At 42.3% G+C, this 20,554-nt stretch overlaps 2 protein-coding genes across 3 annotated transcripts in view; one reads left to right on the forward strand and one right to left on the reverse strand.

Annotated features, from left to right (window-relative positions):
* FILIP1L (filamin A interacting protein 1 like) overlaps positions 1 to 14,392 on the reverse strand; it is a 347,454-nt gene extending 333,062 nt beyond the window's left edge. Inside the window, exon 1 of one of the 2 annotated variants that reach the window (XM_045286232.1) lies at positions 13,995 to 14,392. The gene's annotated coding sequence lies outside the window, so the exon portion shown is untranslated. The remainder of the gene's footprint in view (positions 1 to 13,994) is intronic. The other variant, XM_004716758.3, reaches the window with a different exon arrangement.
* Positions 1 to 20,554, forward strand: part of CMSS1 (cms1 ribosomal small subunit homolog) — a 477,754-nt gene that overhangs the window by 340,806 nt on the left and 116,394 nt on the right. The window lies entirely within an intron of this gene.

The raw sequence follows: 20,554 nt of genomic DNA on the forward strand, positions 1-20,554 counted from the left end.
GGGGAGTGAGGAGGGAGGGGAAAAATGAGGACCTAATGTCGGGGGTTTAAGTGGAGAGAAAATGTTTTGAGAATGATGTACAAATGCGCTTTACACAATTTGATGTGTGTATGGATTGCGATAACAGTTGTATGAGCCCCTAATAAAATGTTTTAAGAAAAACGTTTTATTAGGGGCTCATACAACTCATCACAATCCATACATGGAGGTCAACTTCTTAAAGTTATCTGTCTGAGAGTTATCAGCCATCTAGAACAATCAGACTCTATAGTATATCCCACCCTACTGGGCTCCACTCCCTGCTGTTAAGGATAATGGATTTTTCCCCTGAAGGAGAGCCTAAAGACAAGGTCAAGCCAACTCAAGGTGGTTCATGGTTAGGCTGCCATCTTGACTTTAGGGTCTGTGCATCTTGTCACATGTATACCCCTAGCGCCTCCCCTTCCTATTGCATGTGCACCCCTAGCTTGTCCCCCTCGTATTACATGTATGCCTATGGTAGAACCCCTTCCTGTTATGATGTAATTAGGGTGGCTTGCACATCCCCTAAGTGTATATAAGCCATGACTGGAAATATATTTGCTCTCTCTGCACAAACCTGGCTACTGAGATCATGGCCATCCTGGAGGAGTGCAATTCCATGCCTTATCTTGTCTGATGTCTCTTTAACTGTACTCCTCAATTACACAACCGTCCCTTGGATCTGTTTGATTGTGGGGGCTGGTATCCCACCATTTGTGAACCTTCCTCCAATTTTGATGCTGAATTCTTCTTTTTATTGTCCAGCTTCTCAGATTATTTGCTCAGCAGGCAGATTGAATAAGTATTGTGTAAGGATACACCTTAACACACACCTTTCCCAACTTGAAGCCACACAACATCCTTTTGTCATTATTTGAACAACTGCCTGTGGGTCCAGATATGAATCCCGCATGAGCACAATTAAGTGTTTCATCATTGCCATTTTTCAAAATGTTTTCCATTGGTTGTTATGATCTGTACAGTTGAAGGCTTTTGCATATTCAATGAAGCAAAAGGAAACATCTTTTTGCTATTTTCTACATTCTGCCAAGATCCATCTAATATCAACAATGGTGTCCCTTGTTCCACATCTTTTTTTGGATCTGTTCTGAATTTCTGGCAGCCCTCTGTGATGTACGGCTGAATGATCATCAGTAAAATTTTACTGGCATTTGATATTACTGATATTATTTGATTATTTCTGCATTTTGTTGGGTCACCTTTCTTTGGAACGGACAAAAATATGACTCTCATCCAATTGGTTGGCCGGGTAGCTGTCTTCTAAATTTCTTGGCATGAGTGAGTGCTTCTAGCCCAGCATCAGATTTTTCCAGTATTTCAACTGGTCTCATCAATTCCTGGGGCCTTGTTTTACACCAATGCCTTCAGTGCAGCTGGGACTTATGGTACCACTGGCTCTCGATCATACACTAAGTCTTGAAATGGTTGAAGGTCGACCAATTCTTTTTCCACAGCGGCTCATAATCGTGCTTGCTTCACTGAATCTTATTTACGTTCCACAGTTCTGAGTTCGGACCAAACTTCAGCTGGCGAAGGTCAAGTCACAAGGGGAGGTCTGCCTGCTCCGTGGTGTCATCCCTGGTTTCTGTGGGCTCTTGTTGAGGGTTAGCATGCCAAACTTGCACCCTTGCCTGTGCTAGAACATGCAGCACATGCTCCTGAGAATGAGCTTGCATTTGCAGTCTTCACACAGGTTCAGCCCCATCTTATTTACCCAAGTGGTGTCTGTCACATTGTTCTAGCCCCAGCCCCAAACTCCAAGCCCTGCACTCTGTTGTCACACATTTGGAAAGTAGAAGGCGCCAGAGGTCATTTTGCAGCTAAAAATAATGAAAGTATAATAAAGAAAACCTAAGGAGGAAAAAACTTTAATAATGAGTGAGGTAGTTAGTTTATTGTGCCAGCCTGACCGATGAACACATGTGGAGTTAAAATTGAAGGGCAGAGGGATAAATGGCTCGGTGAGCCTCACTTTTCTAGTTCTCGGGTCGCTTGCTTTCTGATGGTCCCACCAGGGTGTAGCTGCCTTAGCCAGTTTCCTGCTTTAGCTTGCAAGGCTGACTTCCTGCAAGACATCCCCAAGGAGAAGCCACATGGACCTACACCGATGAAGCCCTGGGTGCTGGAGCGCCCATGTGGAGACCCCTGCCAGTGCTGAGATGTTTACACATTCACTGACTGGGCTTTCCTCCTGCAGTTGGGATTGTTGTGTCTGTTTTGTGAGATGGAGGAGGACTTTATGGACTGGTGTTAGACATATGGGTTAATGGGTTAATGTTGGACTTGTGGGTTTGGGCAACACTGGGTTAGGATATTTTCTTGATGCACACCTAACCTTTATATAAAACTCTCTCTTACACATGAGTTTCTGTGGATTTGTTTCCCCAAAGTACTCAGACTAACACAAGTAAGTAAGGCAAAGAAGACTGGGTGGCATAAGCAGTCAAGCCCTTCACGACTAGCCCAAAGGTCCAGAGGTCCCTAGGAGGAAGGCCGGCAGGCTGCTTCTGAGCAGTCGCGGCATTGAAAACCCTTACGTGCAGTTGTACCCTGCTTACATTAAACCATCGTGAGTCCAAATCAACTAGAAAACAACCAACAGCAACAAATCAGGGCAAAGAATAGAGATGCAAGTGCCGCATCGAAATAGCAGCTGGCATTTTGACACGACCAAGAATCTGTTCTGAATCTGGAAGTATTAAAGCCTTGCGGCTCTTGGAAGGGAGCCAAGTGATGTAAATCTGTAGTCAGCAGTCCAAACTGGACTACTTTTTTAGTACCACCACTGCAGGTGAACTCTGTATGTTCTTTCATACTCTGTGGCAAGCAGAGGTAGGGTGTGTGTGTGGGGGGGCGATTTTTCATATGCAGATTAGTTTCCCTAGACCCCTACCTGGACCTGTTGAGTTCTCACTTCAGCTGAAATTGCCTTGTACAAATGAGCAATCCAGATGTGGATGGGGGCATAACAATGGAATTATGTGCCAAAATAACTAGATTATTTAGGTCATGATTGCAGTTTTATGATACCATCTGGGAAAATGACTAAGTGCATGTGAATTTGAACTAAATGAAGGTTCTTCTCCCTTCCCCAGGCACAAGGGCCTTTCTTGGCACTTTGTTAGTAGTGGAACTTCCTGGTCACTTTGCCTGTTTGGAGAGTGATGGGGACACACTGTGCCATGGCTGGAACCGGAGCCTTGCTTCCACACACTTGGCAGAGACTGAAGGCCTCAGTACAGTTTCTGAAACAAAATCTGTCTTTCCAAATTAGGCAAGAGCAAATAAATCCCTGTGGAAGTGCCTTGTTTTAAAAGGAGTAATGTGGGGCTCTGCCATTAACATTCTCCCCAGGTACTGTTTCAGAAAATAATTACTGCTGCACAGGAAGAGCCGTTTCCCATTCTGGAATAATGTGCAGCCTTTAGGAATTTCAATGTCTCCCAAGAATTCTCTGGACTATGGAGCCATAAATTAACGTCATTTTTTATTTTTTTATTTTTAGTATAGAACTGCCACAACATAATTATAATTGTATCGGAGATGAAACAGTTACTTGCTTACAGCCAGAGAATCTCTCTAAGAAAACAAAAGACTATGTCTACTTCTGTAACATAGCTCACGGAGATGTATGTTTTCCTTTTGATAAATAATTTGCCATTTTTGAAATGAGGAAAACCACAAAATTGAGCATTTTAAATATATGCCTATCTCTGGCCATGTAGTATATTGAATAGTGCTCTTAGCCTAGGTAGGGTCACAAAGAAAATGCATTCAAATAATTGTTGAGTCCATTCCGACTCATGGTGACTCTAGGCCAGAGTGGAAGTATGACTTTGAGGGCTGTCATCTTTAACAGAAGCGGACTGCCCTATCTTTCTCCCTCAGAGTGCAGACGGCTTCAACTGCTGACCTTTCTGTCGGCAGCCCCAGTGCTTGACCACTGGGTCACCAGAGCTCCTTATTCAAATGCCAGGTCCCTGAATAACTCTAGATCAGCGGTTCTCAACCTGTGGGTATCAACCCCTTTGGGGGGTCGAACAACTCTTACACAGGGGTCGCCCAATTCATAACAGTAGCAAAATTACAGTGATGAAGTAGCAACAAAAATAATGTTATGGTGGGGGGGTCACCACAACATGAGGAACTGTATGAAAGGGTCGCGGCATTAGGAAGGTTCAGAACGACTGCTCTAGATAATGTTACTCATCAATTCCAGCTCACAGTGCCCCTACAGGGCAAAGTAGAACTGCTCCATAGGGGTTCAGAGACTGGCAATCTTGATGGGAGCAGACAGCTTTGTTTTGCTTTTGTTTTAAAATTCACTTTATTGGGGGCTCTTACAGCTCTTACCACAATCCTTACATCCATCCATTGTATTGAGCACATTTGTACATATGTTGCCATCATCATTTTCAAAACATTTTCTTTCTACTTGAGCCCTTGGTATCAGCTCATTTCCCCCCACGCTCCCTCCCTTATGAACCCTTGATAATTTATAAATTATTATTTTATTCATGTCTTACACTGACTGCTGTCTCCCTTCACCCACTTTTCTGTTGTCCATACCCCTGGGAGGGGATTATATGTTGATCTTTGTGACCGGTTCCCCCCATCTTCCCCCCACCTTCCCCTTACCCTCCTGGTATGCCTACTCTCATTATTGGTCCTGAGGGGTTTATCTGTACTGGATTCCCTGTGTTGCAAGCTCTTACCTGTACCAGTGTACATGCCCTAGTCTAACCGGATTTGTAAGGTAGAATTGGGGTCTTGATAGTGGGGGAGGGAGGAAGCATTAAAGGACTAGAGGAAAGTTATATATGACAGCCTTGTTTTTAACTGGATCCTCAGGATCCAAAGTTTTGTGTTTGTATTAATTGTGCCCATTTCTAGATCTTTTAGCTTTTGTCAGCTTCTCAGAAGGGCCTAGCATACTCCATTTATTTTAAGACTGAACATTTTAGTACCAATGTACACTTACTATGTGCAAATTGTACTTAACACCTTATATTTTCTTACTAACTGCTTCCAACAGAGGTATTTTTATGGATGGAGAAACTTAAAAGTTTGAGAGGTTAAGTAACTGGGTGAAGACTAAATAGAATGGGGAGAAGAACCAATGATACCATTGGGAAAAATCTATACTCTTAAATCATACCTAATACATCCCTTAACATTTCTTAGACATATAGTAATGAAGAACACATTCATTTAATGTTTTAGTTCTGACTTGGAAATGGTTTGGAATCTATTCCTTCCATTCAAACCGCACATTTTGGTCTAGTGGTTTGATGTAAATCCTTATCAGGGTGATGCTGCTACAGCTATTGTTGTTAGCGGCCTATAGATCTGCCCCACCCCCAAGTCATGACAACCCCATAGCAGAACTAAAGGGAAATCTACCTGGTCCTGCATCATCCCCATGAGGAATTGGAAATTGTGACCTCTAGAATCGTCATTGGCTGACTTTCAGAATCGGGTCTCATAGCCTTCCTTCCCAGTTTGCGTTAGCCTAGAAGCTGTTCTGAAACCTGTTCGGCGTCATAACAAGACTCAGACTTCCGCTGACATTCATGCGATGGCTGCGCATGAAGTACACTGGCCATGAGACGGGCCCAGTGTCCCGTGGAAGGCAAAAATTATACCGCTAACACTCCCCCACCACTGGCCTCATGTAGGTGCTACTGTATTATAGTGGCACAGTGGGGTAAGGGTTGGGCTGCTAGCCACAAGGTCAGCAGTTCAAACCCATCAGCTCATCCACAGAAGAAAGATGAGTCTGTCTGATCTCGTCAAGATGTCGTCTTGGAAATGTTAAGGAGCAATTCTACTTTGTCCTGTAGGGTCACTGTGAGTCAGAACTGACTCCATGGCAGTGGATTGTTGTATTACAATTCCTAGACCAACACTGGATTCTAGAACCAACGAGCAGATCTGGCACATCATTTTTTGGTTACAGAAATAAGTGAAAAATTGAACAAACTGTTTACCCTTTCAAAACCTGGCCCGGGTTACCATCATTTCTGATAGTCTGCCATACTGAATGCATTACCTAATAATGGTGGTGGGGATGGCTGTAGTGTTTTACAGAGGAATGCAGTAATGTCTGTCTGGCTATTGAATTCAAATTTTATTTTCTTGTAACTGTGTGATTGTCAGAAGCCAGCTGCTTTTGGCCAATTTCTCGACATTGACATTTGGAAGGCAGCTACTTAAGAGTTTTTTAATACATTTTTTTGCCCCATGTCTTTTTCACTAGACAATGCAATATTGACAGTCAGTGTTGTACGGTAGTAATTGGAGAATTAAGTTCCTGAGATATGTTGATCATTTTAAATGATCTCTAGAAAAACAAGCAAATCTCTCTGCCAATAAGTCATTCTGAGACCTTAGGAGAATTTCCTCGGGCCTCAATTCTGCCTCTGTAAAATGAAGTGCATAGATTATATCAGTTATTTTTCAAACCTTTCCATGCACCTCACTCTCCTGCTTGTTCTAGTGTCCTAACATTTTTTAATCCCAGCCCAACCCCCCGCCCTGCTCCTGCCATTTGAAAACTTATGCAAGAATTTCGATCCATAGGCACTGTGTTAGTCCAGGCAGACTGGAGAAACAAATCCATGGACACTCATATGTATATAAGAAAGAGATTTATATACAAGAACAAATGTATATTGAGAAAGCATCCCAACCCAGTCTAGTCCAAGCCCCTAAGTGCGATACTAGTCCATAAGTCCAATACCAATCTATAAAGTGCTCTTCATACTCATGAAACACATGCAATGATGCTGAATGCAGGATGATCACATGACAGTGGGTAGAAAGTCTTTGGATCCAGTGGCATTGTAAGCATCTCTGGCAGGGGTCTGTATGTGGCTTCTCCAGCTTCAGAGGTCAGGTTGCATCAGGGTAGGTCCATGTGGCTTCTCCAGCTCAGGACACTAGCATAGTTTCATGTGTCTTGTCAGCTGCAATCACTCCCAGGGAGTGAGCAGAAAGAGAAAGAGATGTCTCCCATCTCCAAAGAGGAAAATACCAGGTATCCCAGAACCTTTAGGGGTGGACCATGTCCACACAGAGGCCTCATTGGCTATATCCTAATGGACAGCCTAGACTCTACCCCTACACTCTTAATCCTCAAATTGACAAGCGATTATATACCTATCACAGGCACTAAAGCAGAATATGCTGGTGGGAATTTAGGACAGGAAGTCTCTAATACAGAGCCATACAGCTGGAAATGGTGGATTTTTTTTAGAAAATTAATTTATGTATAACTTTTCACCCCACAAAGTTCACCGCTTTTAGTATACAATTCCGCAAGTCTTTACAAACTCATAAAATCATGTAGTCACTGCCGCAGTCAAGACAGCTCCATCACCTGCCTTCATGACCCTTCGTAGTTAACCCCTCAGCCAATGGCAACCTCTGACCTATTTTCTGATCCTACAGTTTTGCACTTTCAAGAATGTCATATGAATGGATTCTTTCAGTATGCCACCTCTTTAGAACTGAGTCATCTATATCATTGTGTTATCATTGGTATCTGAGTTAGGCTGGGTTGACTAGAGAAACAAATCCAGTGCCATTCATATATGTGTAAGAAAGAACTTTATATCAAGAAGTAAGTATATATCAAGAAAACATCCAAGTCCAGTTCAACTCAAGTCTATAAATCTGATACTAGTCCATAAGCCCCCTTCAGAGTCACACAGCCACATGCAATGATGCAGAATGCAAAAATATCACAGGCTAGTGGGTGAAAAGTTGTGTAGAACCGAAATGGGTGGGAAACAGGGTTCCCGCATCTCTGGATGTCCAGCAAGCAGGAAAAAGGAGAGAGAGAGAGAGAGAGAGAGAGAGAGGGGGAGAGAGGCTGGCCTCCAGAGAACTGCATATTTTAGTTGCACTTCCAAGTGAAGTCATGAGTCTGTGATGTGATTTACAGGCTAAACTCTACCCCTATATGCTTATATATCTTCAAATTGACATGAAATTATGTAACTACCACAAAATTTCTGTAAAGCAATTCATAGTATGGCTATACTGATTCATATATAACTTGGCTTTTCCACTTAATAGTTGAAGGGCATTTGGCTTGTTTACCATTTTTGGCAAGTTAGACCAAAGCCACTAACAATATACTTGACATGTTTTGAGAATGACGAGGGCAATGAATATACAAATGTGCTTTACACAATTGATGTATGTATGGATTTTGATAAGAGTCATATGAGCCCCTAATAAAATTATATATATATATATATACACATACTTGACATGTTAAGGTTAGTGATGTATTCAGTGAAGAAGCCCTGGTGGAACACACTGGGCTGCTAACCTCTTAGCCAGCAATATGACACTCCCAGTCACCCCAAGGGAGTTTCAATGTCAGAAACCCACAGGGGCCAGTCCTACTTTATCGAATAGAGTCACTTTGAGGTGGAATCAACTTGATAGCAATGAGTTTTAATTTTGAGTTTGGATGCTTTCGTTAGTTATTGAATTAGATTAGGAGCTATCAAATTCAAGTGTCATTGAGTAAAGAAACAGGTAGTTATTTGTAGCCATAAACACTTCCTTCATTACCCAACCTCAAATCTAGGATGGAGTCCATAGTAACTTCTCTACTCATTCCCACCCTTCAAAATACTGGTGATCAGCCTTGCTCTTGTTTGAAAAGGAAACATTAGATGCCATCCTAAGTAGAACCAATCCCAAACTATCACTACCATCGAGTCAATTCTGAGTCCTGGCAACCCTGTAGAACAGACTAGAACTGCCCCTGTGGGTTTCTGACACCATAATTCTTTACGGGAGTAGACAGCTTTCTCCTGTGGTTAACAGTCCAATGAGTAATCCTATTCTAAGCAAAATAAGTAGAATTAAGTCTGAGATCAATGGGCATTTTCACAAATAGTCATATGATGGGGCTTCCAACAGTTGGCAGAAAAATAGAATTAGCAGATAATGGAATTTTCCCACTAGCTCTTTGATGCCCCCTCGTAGATTGCCCTAGCTCTACCCAAATAACTTTTCTTCTTCTTCTTCCTCTTCTTCTTCTTCCTCTTCTTCTTCTTCTTCTCCCTTCTTCTTCTTCTTCTTCCTCTCCTCCTCCTTTCTTCTTTCTTCTTCCTTTTTTTGTTGTTCTTAACTAAAATTTTGCCAAACAAGGATTTAGACAGAAAAGTTGTGATTTTTTAAAATTAAGTTTTATGTATTTTTTTCCTTCATTGATAAAATGTCTCTTTATTGCAATCCCATGCTTTTCTCCTGTCGAACAAATTATGTTTGCATTGGTTGGAAGGAAGTTTAAGTTTTAAATTCTTGACCTACTCACTGCACCTGCAGAGGATCTAAAATTGAGGTGAAAACACAAGGCTTAACCCCACATGCTCTCTGATCAAACCCAAAGGTTCTTAAAATAGCTTCCCTGTGGACATGCTGGGAGCAGCTGAAACTAGGCGTCTGTGTCCTTGCTCGCAACCTGGCAGATTAATACCACTGCTTAGGGGCAGCGGCCTGTGTCTCACACAGTGTCAGGACTGGCCCAGCAGCTTTAGCAAGAACAGAAGCAACCTTGATCCACATTGCTAGCCCCTCCTGAATTCCACCTTCTGAGTCAAGAGGGTGCTCCCAGCTCCACCACGAGACCTGTGAGATCCATCCCAAGCCACCAACATGAAAGAAAAGTAGCCTGAGTCTCTGAAGAGATTCAAAATAATATTCCAGGAAGAATCTAAGAAGTGAAGTTCTTGTGGATTTGCTTGTTCCTAGCTACTAATAGACAGTACTAGCTTTGTTTGGTACCTACATAGTTGCATGCAGTATCTTAGTTACCAGCAGATCAGCTTACTCTGTTAAAATCCATAGAAAGTCCTTCATTCACATAACACTGCTCAGCTCAGTTCCAGCTGTCTTGATACAGCTCTCTGTTAGCCATGCTTACTCTTTTTCCATAGAGAATGTTTTTTCCTGTGATGTTCTCTCTCTCACCCATCATAAAGTGCTTCTCCACAAAGGGCCCACTTATACTTTCACCAGAGGCAGCATCTGGACAGAGTGGACCACTGGGCTAATCTAATGTGAAATGTTCTGTTTCTAAGCTGGTGGCGCTTTCCAGCAGTTTAAAATTCCATTCCCACTTGCATGGAGGTGAATATACTCTTGCTCTGCCTTAAAAAGTCACCAAGCTTTTGGTAAAATCGTGAACAAGCTGGCAATATTTTTCTTTCACTCCTCTCATTCTGCACGCACACACATTTTAAAATTTCTTTACAGTGGTGGTTAAGAGTTGGTTTCAAGCTAAACAGGCCAGTCAGTTCTTCCATATTCAACTTCACTTTTCTACCCATGGAAAGGAAAAGTCAACAATTTATATCTGTTTTAGCAGTTAGACTGTGGGTTTTTTTGTTTTTTCAAAAGGCTGAGGGAACTACTCAGGAGAAAACCCAGAAGGAGCTGGGGTCAGGAAGAAGACTGGGTGAGAGGAAGCACTCTCTGCTCTGAGCAGTTTCCAGTTGCTAACACAACCTCCCAATTGTATCCCAGACCTGTGTGCATTCATGGTGAAAACTCACAATTGGGTCTAGTCCTTCATTCAATGAAATATTTCATGGCACTATGCATTTGAGTGAAAATGAGCTGGCTTAGTCCTTCAGATGTCTGAGACCCACTTTGTACATCTATTGAACAAAAAGTGGTAACCCTTGCCTATCCGGTAGCCCAGTATCACCACGAGGAGCACATGAGTGACTAGTTCCTGGGACAATGTAAAACACAGATAAGATTGTTTTGTTGTTGCATCATAGAAGGACTGGCCAACTAAAGTGAACAATAAAGTCCTGCTATTTTTTTTTTATAGATGGTCCCTAAATGATAGCAAGTCTCCCGCACACAGGTTAGACAGAAACCTCCTGAACTTCCATCAGATTTGAATGTGGGATAGCTGTGAAGCTATACAAAAAATTCTGTCCTAAAGTATTCTTTACCGCCTTCCTGTCTGAGTCAATTTTGAAGACACAAACAATATCGGCGTGTGAACCTTTGGCTCGCATCTGTAGGATGGAAGAGAAATGTTAGCATGCCCCACAGAAGGTTCAGGTACCCGAGGGAGCTTCAAAAACCTTGTTGGAAAATCACATTTTCCCATATACTTTATGAAGCCTCCTTGTATGTATTAAGTCTATATTCCACCTCTGTTATTTGGCGCTGAGTTGGTCTCTAGAATTATTAACATAACTTGCAAACTCTAAACACCCCTTTGTAAAATAGGGAAATAATCTGTTGTCTTTAACTCTTGTTTTAATCAGGAATGAGGAAGAAAATATGAGGGTGTTTCAAAATGTTCATGGAAAAATGAAATGAAAAGACAATGGCAGGGAAGATAATGAACATTTTCAAAAAAAGGTTTTGAAATATCCTGGTGTACTTACCATGGGAAATATAGATGCAAAATATACAGCTTCAAGCCACTAGTCCTTGGCATCTCTGCAGATTCCTGCCCTCTGGGCTTGTGGAGACTATGTTTGCCCCATGCACTTCTGAATTTTTAGCAACAAGCACAGCACTCAAAAATATTTGCTAAGTGGATGGATGGATGGATGGATGGATGGATGGACGGACAATTGAACAAGCCCTAGTGGCATAATTGTTACTCTTTGGATTGCTAACTACAAGGTCAGCAGCTCGAAAACACCAGTCGCTCCCAGGGATAAAGACAGGACTTTCTACTCCCATACAGAATTACAGTCTCAGAAACCCACAAAGCAACTGTACCCTGTCCTATATAGGAGGCTACGAGTCAGAAGCAACTCGATGGCAGTGAGCCTTGAGCGAATTCTAATGAAACAAACTCTGTGATGTGTAAATGATTAGTAAATGCTGCTAGTTACTAGTTCGCGTCTAAGGAAGGCAAAGTAACCTTTTTCTTTGAATTTTTTGCTAAAATTTAAATATTAATGCTTTAACATTAAAATATTGGAAAGGTGAGGGAGAGATTTCAGTGGCAATGTAAAAGTCTGCTTTAGGTTGAGGCAAAGAATATTGTGAACTCTATTTTGAAGAGGGGGAACAAAAAGTACAAGTCATGTTACTTTTCCCCCAACCCCGTGTCTTTGAACTTGCCCAGCTCTCAGCAAGTTGCAATGTTAGTCCTCCCACTGCAATGTTCTACCAAGAGCACCATCATTTTGAAGAGATGTCAAAGTTATCTTTTTCTCCAGTGACAATGCTACTATCTAAGGCCAGTGTGTGCCTGACAATTCTTTATTTCAATAAGTTAAAGTAAAATTGACAATAAGACATGAACTGTAGCTGAAACTAAAGACTTTCAAAGAAAAGCTAGCATTCCCTTTCTTAATAATCAGAGCTAATTACTCTTTTTCTGTGCCCCAGATATGTCAGTTAATGTTCGTGCATTGGATACCACAAACTCGGCATTGTTCTGAGAAACTATCTGGAGAACTCTTTGCAGAGTGGACCTGTCTTAATTGCTTACATGTTTGTTGTAAGGAAGTGGAAATCACCCATGAAAATTATTGCTGCCTCAAGAAATTTCCAATAGCAAGCCGTTCCTCAAGTGTGATCTGGTTTTTAGTTAGGTATGGTGGAAATTCCATAATAGTTTCAAGTGATAACTGTGAGTCTTTTATTTAAAGTATTCGTTTTTGAACAGTAGCAGATCGATTAGTTGAAAAGTGCCACCATAGGAAAAGCATTTCCAATTGTAGCTGGAGGAATGCTGCCCTAGTTTGAATGAGTTCTTTCCCATAATACTCCATACCCTGCCTTCTTGTGTGCAGATTCAATGCCCACATGGGATATGGTGAGTGTGGGTAAACAGTCTGTGTATAGCACCTCCTGCATCCTTCCTGAGACGCATGGAGATACTGAAAATAAAGTCATCAGTTGTTATGAATGAGTGACTACGTCAGAGTGTTTGAACGAAACATGTAGCTGTTAGATGTGTTGAAAAGTATACCCACAAAACCCTCCACACTCACTGCTATGGAGTCCGGGCTAACTCACGGTGGCCCCTGTGGGGTTCTGAGACTGGAACTGTTTACTGGAGTAGAAAGCCATCTTTCCCCGTGGAGCAACCGGTGGTTTTGAACGACAAAGCATGCAGATCACAGCCCAACCTGTGAGCAGTAGGCTTCCTGCTCTAAACACTGAATGAGTGATACTTTCATTGAGCAAGTATTGTGAACAAAACTGTCTCTGGTATCAGTTGGCAGCAGTCTGCCCACCATGGCACTATTTTCCTCTTACACGGAGGGGTGACGGATGTGCCCATGGAGTCCAGTCGCCTACTTTGGGTTGAGCCAGAAAACAAGCTCTCAGTGGGTTATCTCCCAGAACTTTCCACGAACTCTGTCTTAAAAACCAGCTTATGCTGTCTCGTCTCCATTTACCAAAACTTATCAAAGAAATGTGAACAGTGTAAAAAAGAAAACAAAAACGATCTGCAAGCTATTTTGAAAGTGACATTTTTACCAATCTTTCTCAGAAAAGAGAATTTCTCTTCTCTAATCCAGCTATCCAGAAGACATCTCCAACACGTCGTGACAATTTTAAAATTAAAGCGTTTGTCATTCACATCTGCTTACAAAATCAAGTTAATAACAAGGAAAATCATTTGCCCCAAACCATTTCTTAATCTTTAACCATTTATCTTACTGTTATAAAGGGAGGAATCTAAATTTTTATTTTGACTATTTCCTTCTTACCAATTTTGCAAAACTTGAGTACTGTTTGGATAGTTCACTGCTCATGGATCTTACTCTTATTACCCTACAAGTCTCATCATTAGTCATAAACTCTTATTCCTACTTGAGAGTTACCTCATCCCCTCAAATAATATGCAGAAGATCCTTCTCGTGGTGAACAGTGTTAGCAATACCCGGCTGTTCCGTGACAGAATCATCCCCAGACCTACTTCCCACGCTTACCTTCTCGTGCAGGAACCTTTGTTTGATCCCATGTGGTTGTTCTCTCTTCTTATCCCACCTGAAATCCACGAGTAGAATCCAGGATCACCAACAATGTTTTCTTCTTTTCTTTTTGGGTATCCACTCCGTTTTTGTGTTATGAACTTCAAAGCCACAGAGCGTTTGCAACCAGGGGTCAACAATAGTTCTGCAAGTTCTGCAAAGAATGGGTAGTGGGGAGTCCACTACAGACTGAGCCCAAACACTAAATATAGTCCTCTTCCTTCTCCGGGCAGCGTCCTTCATACTCTGAAGTGAGGTGACCTTGCCCAAAGCCTCACCTCACAATCTGCTAGTCTCCACCTGCAATCAACTCTGACAAGACTAAGCTGCAGGATGAGGCGACCCAAAAGCCAGGCGCCATCTGCCCAGAGCAGACAAGTAGAGGCAGGTATAGAGCCTGTGAGTTGGAGTGTGTCGATGTGTGTGTGTCTCTGTGTACTTGCTTTCCTGTGCCCAGCAGCTGCTCTCCAGATTAGAAGACACCACCCTTTGGCAGGCGGCTCTGAATCAACCTCTTGGGTAATTTCAGATATGTGTCGGCTAAGAGTAGAAGCCTCTCAGGCACAACCTGGGCCCCCTTGCCCGTGCTGTTGCTGCCCCAAATACTCCGAGCCTGCACCAGCATCCTAAGAGCAGATGCTTACATGGGCATGAAATTGTACCTTGCAGCCATGAACTGATGTGAGCCTTGAGATTTAAGGAGCAAGGGCATGACGTCTCCTTTGACAGCCATAACCCAATGCACTGTAGAGATGTGCTATCCTTAATGCTGTGCTAAACTTTAACGCTGATGCCTGTTCGTTCCGTTGAGTGTCACTTGAGACTTTAGAGCAAAGTGCTGAAAAACCTCTAAAGCAAAAACCAAATGCATAGTGACATCATTCTTTCAGATTTCATAGTTGTATTACTCAGGCTTTAAAAAACTTTTCATACTTTAGATTGCAAACTCTGGTTTTCTTTACAGGACAGCACTTATTCAGGTGAGAGGAAGGTATTTGGTCCTGTATTCAACAAGATTGTATTGTATTGTGGATAAACTCACTACCTGCCAGCTTTATCCTTGTCCATTTTGACTCATGGTCCCCCCGTGTGTGTCAGTGTAGAACTGCTCCATAGGGTCTTGAATGACTGATTTTTTTTTTAATAGATAAGCAGGCTTTCGTCCGTGGCACCTCTAGAGGGATTCAAACCTCCAACCTTCCAGTTAGCAGCCAAGGACATTAACCATTTGTACCACCCAGGGTCTCTTTTCGATGTCTACATTATCCAATCTGTACAATACATATTATCCAATCCAATACAATACATAGAGAGAGTCCAAATAGCACTTTGAGGCTGATCATTCTTTGAAATAGGAGCCCTGGTGGCATAATGGTTACACATTGGGCTGCTAACTACAAGATCCACAGTTCAAAACCACCAGCTGCAAGGGCAGTTCTACACTGTCCTATTGAGTCGCTATGAGTTGGCATCAACTCAATGGCAGTGAATTTGGTGTTTTGTTTGTGTGTTTGTTTTTTGGCATAGTAATAGGAGAACTTAGGGTTTTTTATACTTTACAGATGAAAATACTGAGGTTTTGGGTGATTAGATGATCTTTCAAATCAGCCAGGCTAATCAGTAGGAGAACTGGGATTTGAATTTAGGTTGGTCTGAGGCTGAGCCCACAGCCCTTAACACATGGACTCCATAGAAAACGACGAGATGAAATTATCCATCAGGGTGCCTTTCAGCAGGAAACGTGATTTGCCAGATCTCAAATGGAAATCCTCTTAAAGAACTGTGCTATCCACTGACCACTAGCCATATGTGGCTAATGTGAACTGAGGTATGTTGGAATCATGATATACCAACTGGATTTCAAAGACTTAATGCTTAAAAAAAGTAAAATATCATTAACACTTTTATTACATGTCCAAATGGTTGTGTTTGAGGGGATACAGAGTTTAATAGAATATATCAGAATTATTTTTACCATTTATTTTTTATATTTTAATGTGACCATAAGAAAATTCACAGCACATTATGACTTGTACTACATATAATAATATAGTGTGGTGATAGTGTTTTATAGATATAAGGAACCCTGGTGATATAATATGTTACACACTGGGCTGCTAACCACTAGGACAGTTCAAATCCTTGGGAGAAAACTGAGACTTTCTGGTCCCATCAGATTTACAGCTTTGGAAACCCAAAGGGGCAGTTCTCCTCAGTCCTACAGTTTCAGACTCAATTCGAGGACAGCTTGTATAGTGTTGTGTTATTAAAACAAAAATACATCTTAAACTTTCCCCCTTTCGTGTGTCAGAAATTCTGAGATACCCTAACTGGCCTAATTGGTACCTCTTCCCTTCTGATGAGTCAGCTTTAAAGCAGTTCAAAGAAAGTCTTCCCACTTTTTACCTAGAATTATATCGGCAACATAGACTTTTGAAATACAAATAACCTTATGAAACAATAGCCATTTACTGTTTTCAAGTTTTTTACTTAACCATCTGCACGGTCTCCACTGGGGCTCTATTCAAGCGCTCACACAATTCTCTCTGCTTATGTACAATGATAAAATATACTTATCCAGTTTCAGCCCATGAAAGCTTCCTTGGGTCCCCATGAAATTGATCTTAATTAGCCTAATATTAAGCTTTAAAATTGGAGCCTGATACAGACAGACTATCGATAGCCACTAAAAATGGGTACTGGCTCAGGGAGGAAGTGGTAGACTGTATAGACCCTTGCCCAACAGATAACTGTGTCTACAAGAACAGTGTATCTAAGGGTCTTGCACTCCCACCAATTGGTAGGTGAGCAAGCATTGAAGTAAAGAAGGAAACTATAAAAGTTAAAATATTTTTTTAAAAACAAACTTTTTACTCCTTGATGGCTATTTTGCCTGAAGCATCTGAGCGTCACTCTCCTCTGTGGAGGTTTTGCGCTGAAAGAGCTAAAAGTTCAGTCCCATTTTCGAACTGACCATGTGTGAGTCAGTGACTTGATGACTTATAAGTTACCCAAGAAAGCACAACCCCTTCTTTTTAACTAGACTTCTACTAACAGTTATGACAGTAGGTTTCTGCAAGATGTTACGGGAAATGTACAGGGCTAGTTCCTGAGTATATGGTGTGCTTTACACAAAGTTGTTCTCTTGTTGTTCCTTTGAATATCCCAAAGAAAGTTGGGGCTCTCAGGAACAGAGCTGAATCACAGGGCACTACAGGCGTGGATGCACCCCTCTTTTCCCTGACTCGAATCCCAGATCCCTTTCTTCCTATTATTCCCATCACCCTGGAGCGGTTATGCTCCTAAGGGACCAGTACTTATCCCAGTTATTCCCTCTCTGTTGTCACCATTGCCAGCACCTTGCCTCTCACCTACTAGACTACCTGTTCCTGGAGAGCAGAGACCACCCCTCCCAGCACTGTAACCCCAGCCCGTAGCCCACAGTAGATGCCCAGTAGGTGGGTGGATTAAGAAACACAGCCTCTTTGCCCAAAGAATAAAGGGTGGGAGTGAAGCACCCTTAGAACAACATCTCAGGTAGCTGGAAGGTGAAGAAATAAGAAAAGCACAAATAAACTGATTGGAAGGTTTGTAATAACAGAGTTTTGAACTCTTTTCCTAACAATTGTTTCTGTCAAGTAGCAAAATTGATGACTTTGAACTTCAAATATTAACCCTCTCTTGAGAGTGGGATTAATGACCTAAGTTGCTGTTAGGTGTCATCAAGCGACCCCACACCCAACAGAAAGAAACACTGCCCTGTCCTGTATCATCCTCAGCATTGTTCCTGTACCTGAGCCTATTGATCCAGCCACTGTGTGGGTCCATGGCCTTGAGGTTCTTCCTGTTTCTCACTGCCCCTCCACTTTGCCAAGCATGATGTCTTTCTCCAGAGACTGGTCTCTCTTGACAACATGTCCCAAAGGATGTAAGAAAAATTCTCAACATCCTTGCCTCGAGGGAGCCCCTGGCGAGACCTATATATAGAAATGAAAGTCCCAGATAGTGAACAAAATAGAAAAGTAGGCCCAAATAAGCCAGTCTGTTGAGAAGAACCTGTCACTACCTGTGGACAGCATCTATGGAACACACATGTTTTTGAGGCTCCATACATTTCTAATGTGTCAATGAGACTGAGCACTACCAGCAACAAAATATGGGAAAGATCTTCTTGACCTCTTCATCTTGTTGTAGCAAATAAGCTGTGTTCTCTGGTTTCCAGGGACTATTTCTTCATATGCTTCAAGAATGCCAAAACACCAGGTGACAGCTGGTCTGGCTCTAGCATATTCCTCCAGTGTCCTATTTGGATAGCATTTTATAATGCTGTCTCTTGGCATAGCTGTCACCACTCACAGTCCTTGTTGATAGATACTCTGCTGAGATCTCTTCACTTTTCAACCATATCATCTTTCCAAGCGGGCACTGGCTGACTGATGATGAGAGGAGGCAAAGAGAGAGAGAAGGAATCATTCCAACAGCATTGCAGATTCCACCAATGTTTTCTCCTTGGCTAGAAAGTTCTTTATAAAACCAGAGAACACATGGCTTAGAAGCTTCTCTTTAAAGAGGTTTTTGCGTCCTCATCTTGTTTCCCTTATTCATTGCACATCTTAACAAGAAAGGCTCCTACACTAACTCTATACAAAATGTTAGAATTAGCAAGTGCTGTATTATAGATGTTTGCCATCATTGTAAAAAATCAATTTCACATCTGTACTAATCTTTCAAAAAGAAAGGAGGGCATTACATGTTTGTTTGTAATGTCTTCGGTATGGTGATGAGTGGAATAAAACTGATAAAATGTTACATTCCAGATATCAACATCCTAAAATCCCATGGTTGAAGAGGCTACATATAATAAAATAGCAATTATAATATTGTTTGCTTTATTTCTTTTTTTTTTAAGTACTTATTTTTAAGCCCCAGCTCAATTCGTGTCTTAGCTAATGTTGTCCCTGACATCCTAAGAGCAAGTGTATGCTTGCTCTTCAGCAGATTGTACTTCAGCAGCTATTTCTGGAGGGCATGCCATACACCATGGCCTGTTCTAGGCCTTGCTGCTCAAAAGGCAAAATAAAATATCGCAACCTGTCCCTAAAAACTGATTGTCTCCTGGATCTACTAGGAGAGATAGACATCAACATTCTAGGTCTGCTGTGCTGACCATTATAATGTAGGAGTGGACATGGTCCTGAGTCTTCCTGTGGTGAAGGTCAGGGAGGCTTCACAGGGACAGAGAGAGGGCAAGGTGCTGAGTCTTTGAACTGGACACTTTGGGGAAGGAGGCCAAAGCTTCTGCCAGAAGAAAGGGGCATCCTAGGCAGAGGGCATGGTGTGAGCCCAAGAACTCTGGCCGAAAGCACATGACAGAGCAGGAATGCTGAAGATAGCATGTGTGCTGTCCAGTTCTGTACTGAGTCAAGTGAAATGTTCCATTGGCTGCTTGAAGCTCTCATTGCACTCTGTAGACAGTGAGCAGCCACCAGAGACATTGTAACAGGAAGTGATAGACAGGGGAGGTATGGATGGAACCTCAAGGACTTGAAGCCAGAAAGTGTTTCCCTGGAACTTTGGAACACCTGACCTGCAAAAGAACTTGGAGATCAAGCAATTCTTTTTCTAATTCAACTTTGGCTTTTGCACCATAGGAGTTCCTTGGGGGTGCAAATGGCTCATGCTCTCAGCTGCTAACATGTGAGCCCGCCCAGAGGTTCCTCAGCAGAAGGGCCTGGTAGTCTACTACCAGAAAACCCACCAATGAACACACACTTCTGTACTGACACACACAAGATCATCATGCATTGGAAATGTCTCCATGGCAACTAGGTCTTTTGTTTTGCGGGGTTTGGTCTCATTTGCAGTGGATTGCTAACTGCAAGGTTGGAAGTTCAAACCCACCAACCACACCACAGGAGAAAGATGAGGCTATTTGCTCCTATAAAGATTTACAGCCTTAAAAAGCCCATATAAGATTTCTAGGAGTCTGGATTGACTCAGTGGCAGTGGGTTTGGGGTTGGGTGTTAGACACTAGACCTTGCAGAAACCACTTATGTTATAGTTTCCGAAAGTGATCCCTAGATCCACATAAGGTCGTCCCTGTGCTGTGGAGGCAGGGAAATGTGCCAGGGCAGCTAGTCAGTGCTATGCCTATTCAATGGTGTGGGATGCTGGGATTCTAGAGGCTGGCTTTGGGGAGAGGTCACAGAATGGGTGAGGCCACCCCAGCAAGGGCACCCGTAGCCCACATTGCAAGAGGAGTATTCCAACCCTGCAGAGAACATCTAGGCAGATGCCTGCACTGTGATTCCAGGATTGCTGCCTTGGTTAAGGCCAAGTCCTTGGCAGTGGCTACAGCCATGGAACCAGAGAGCAGCATCCCACCCACAACTAAGTTTTGAGCAGAACTATTCAACTAGAAGAGAAATCAAATACATTTAGGAAAACAAGGGAACTGTCCCAAGGGGATAAGCAAATCAGAGAAAAGTTATCATTCATCTAGTGTACTCGAGACTTA

The sequence above is a fragment of the Echinops telfairi genome, unplaced genomic scaffold (assembly GCF_000313985.2).
Source record: "Echinops telfairi isolate 266 unplaced genomic scaffold, ASM31398v2 ScPeMD7_6;HRSCAF=24_1, whole genome shotgun sequence".
In the NCBI taxonomy this organism is placed as follows: domain Eukaryota; kingdom Metazoa; phylum Chordata; class Mammalia; order Afrosoricida; family Tenrecidae; genus Echinops; species Echinops telfairi.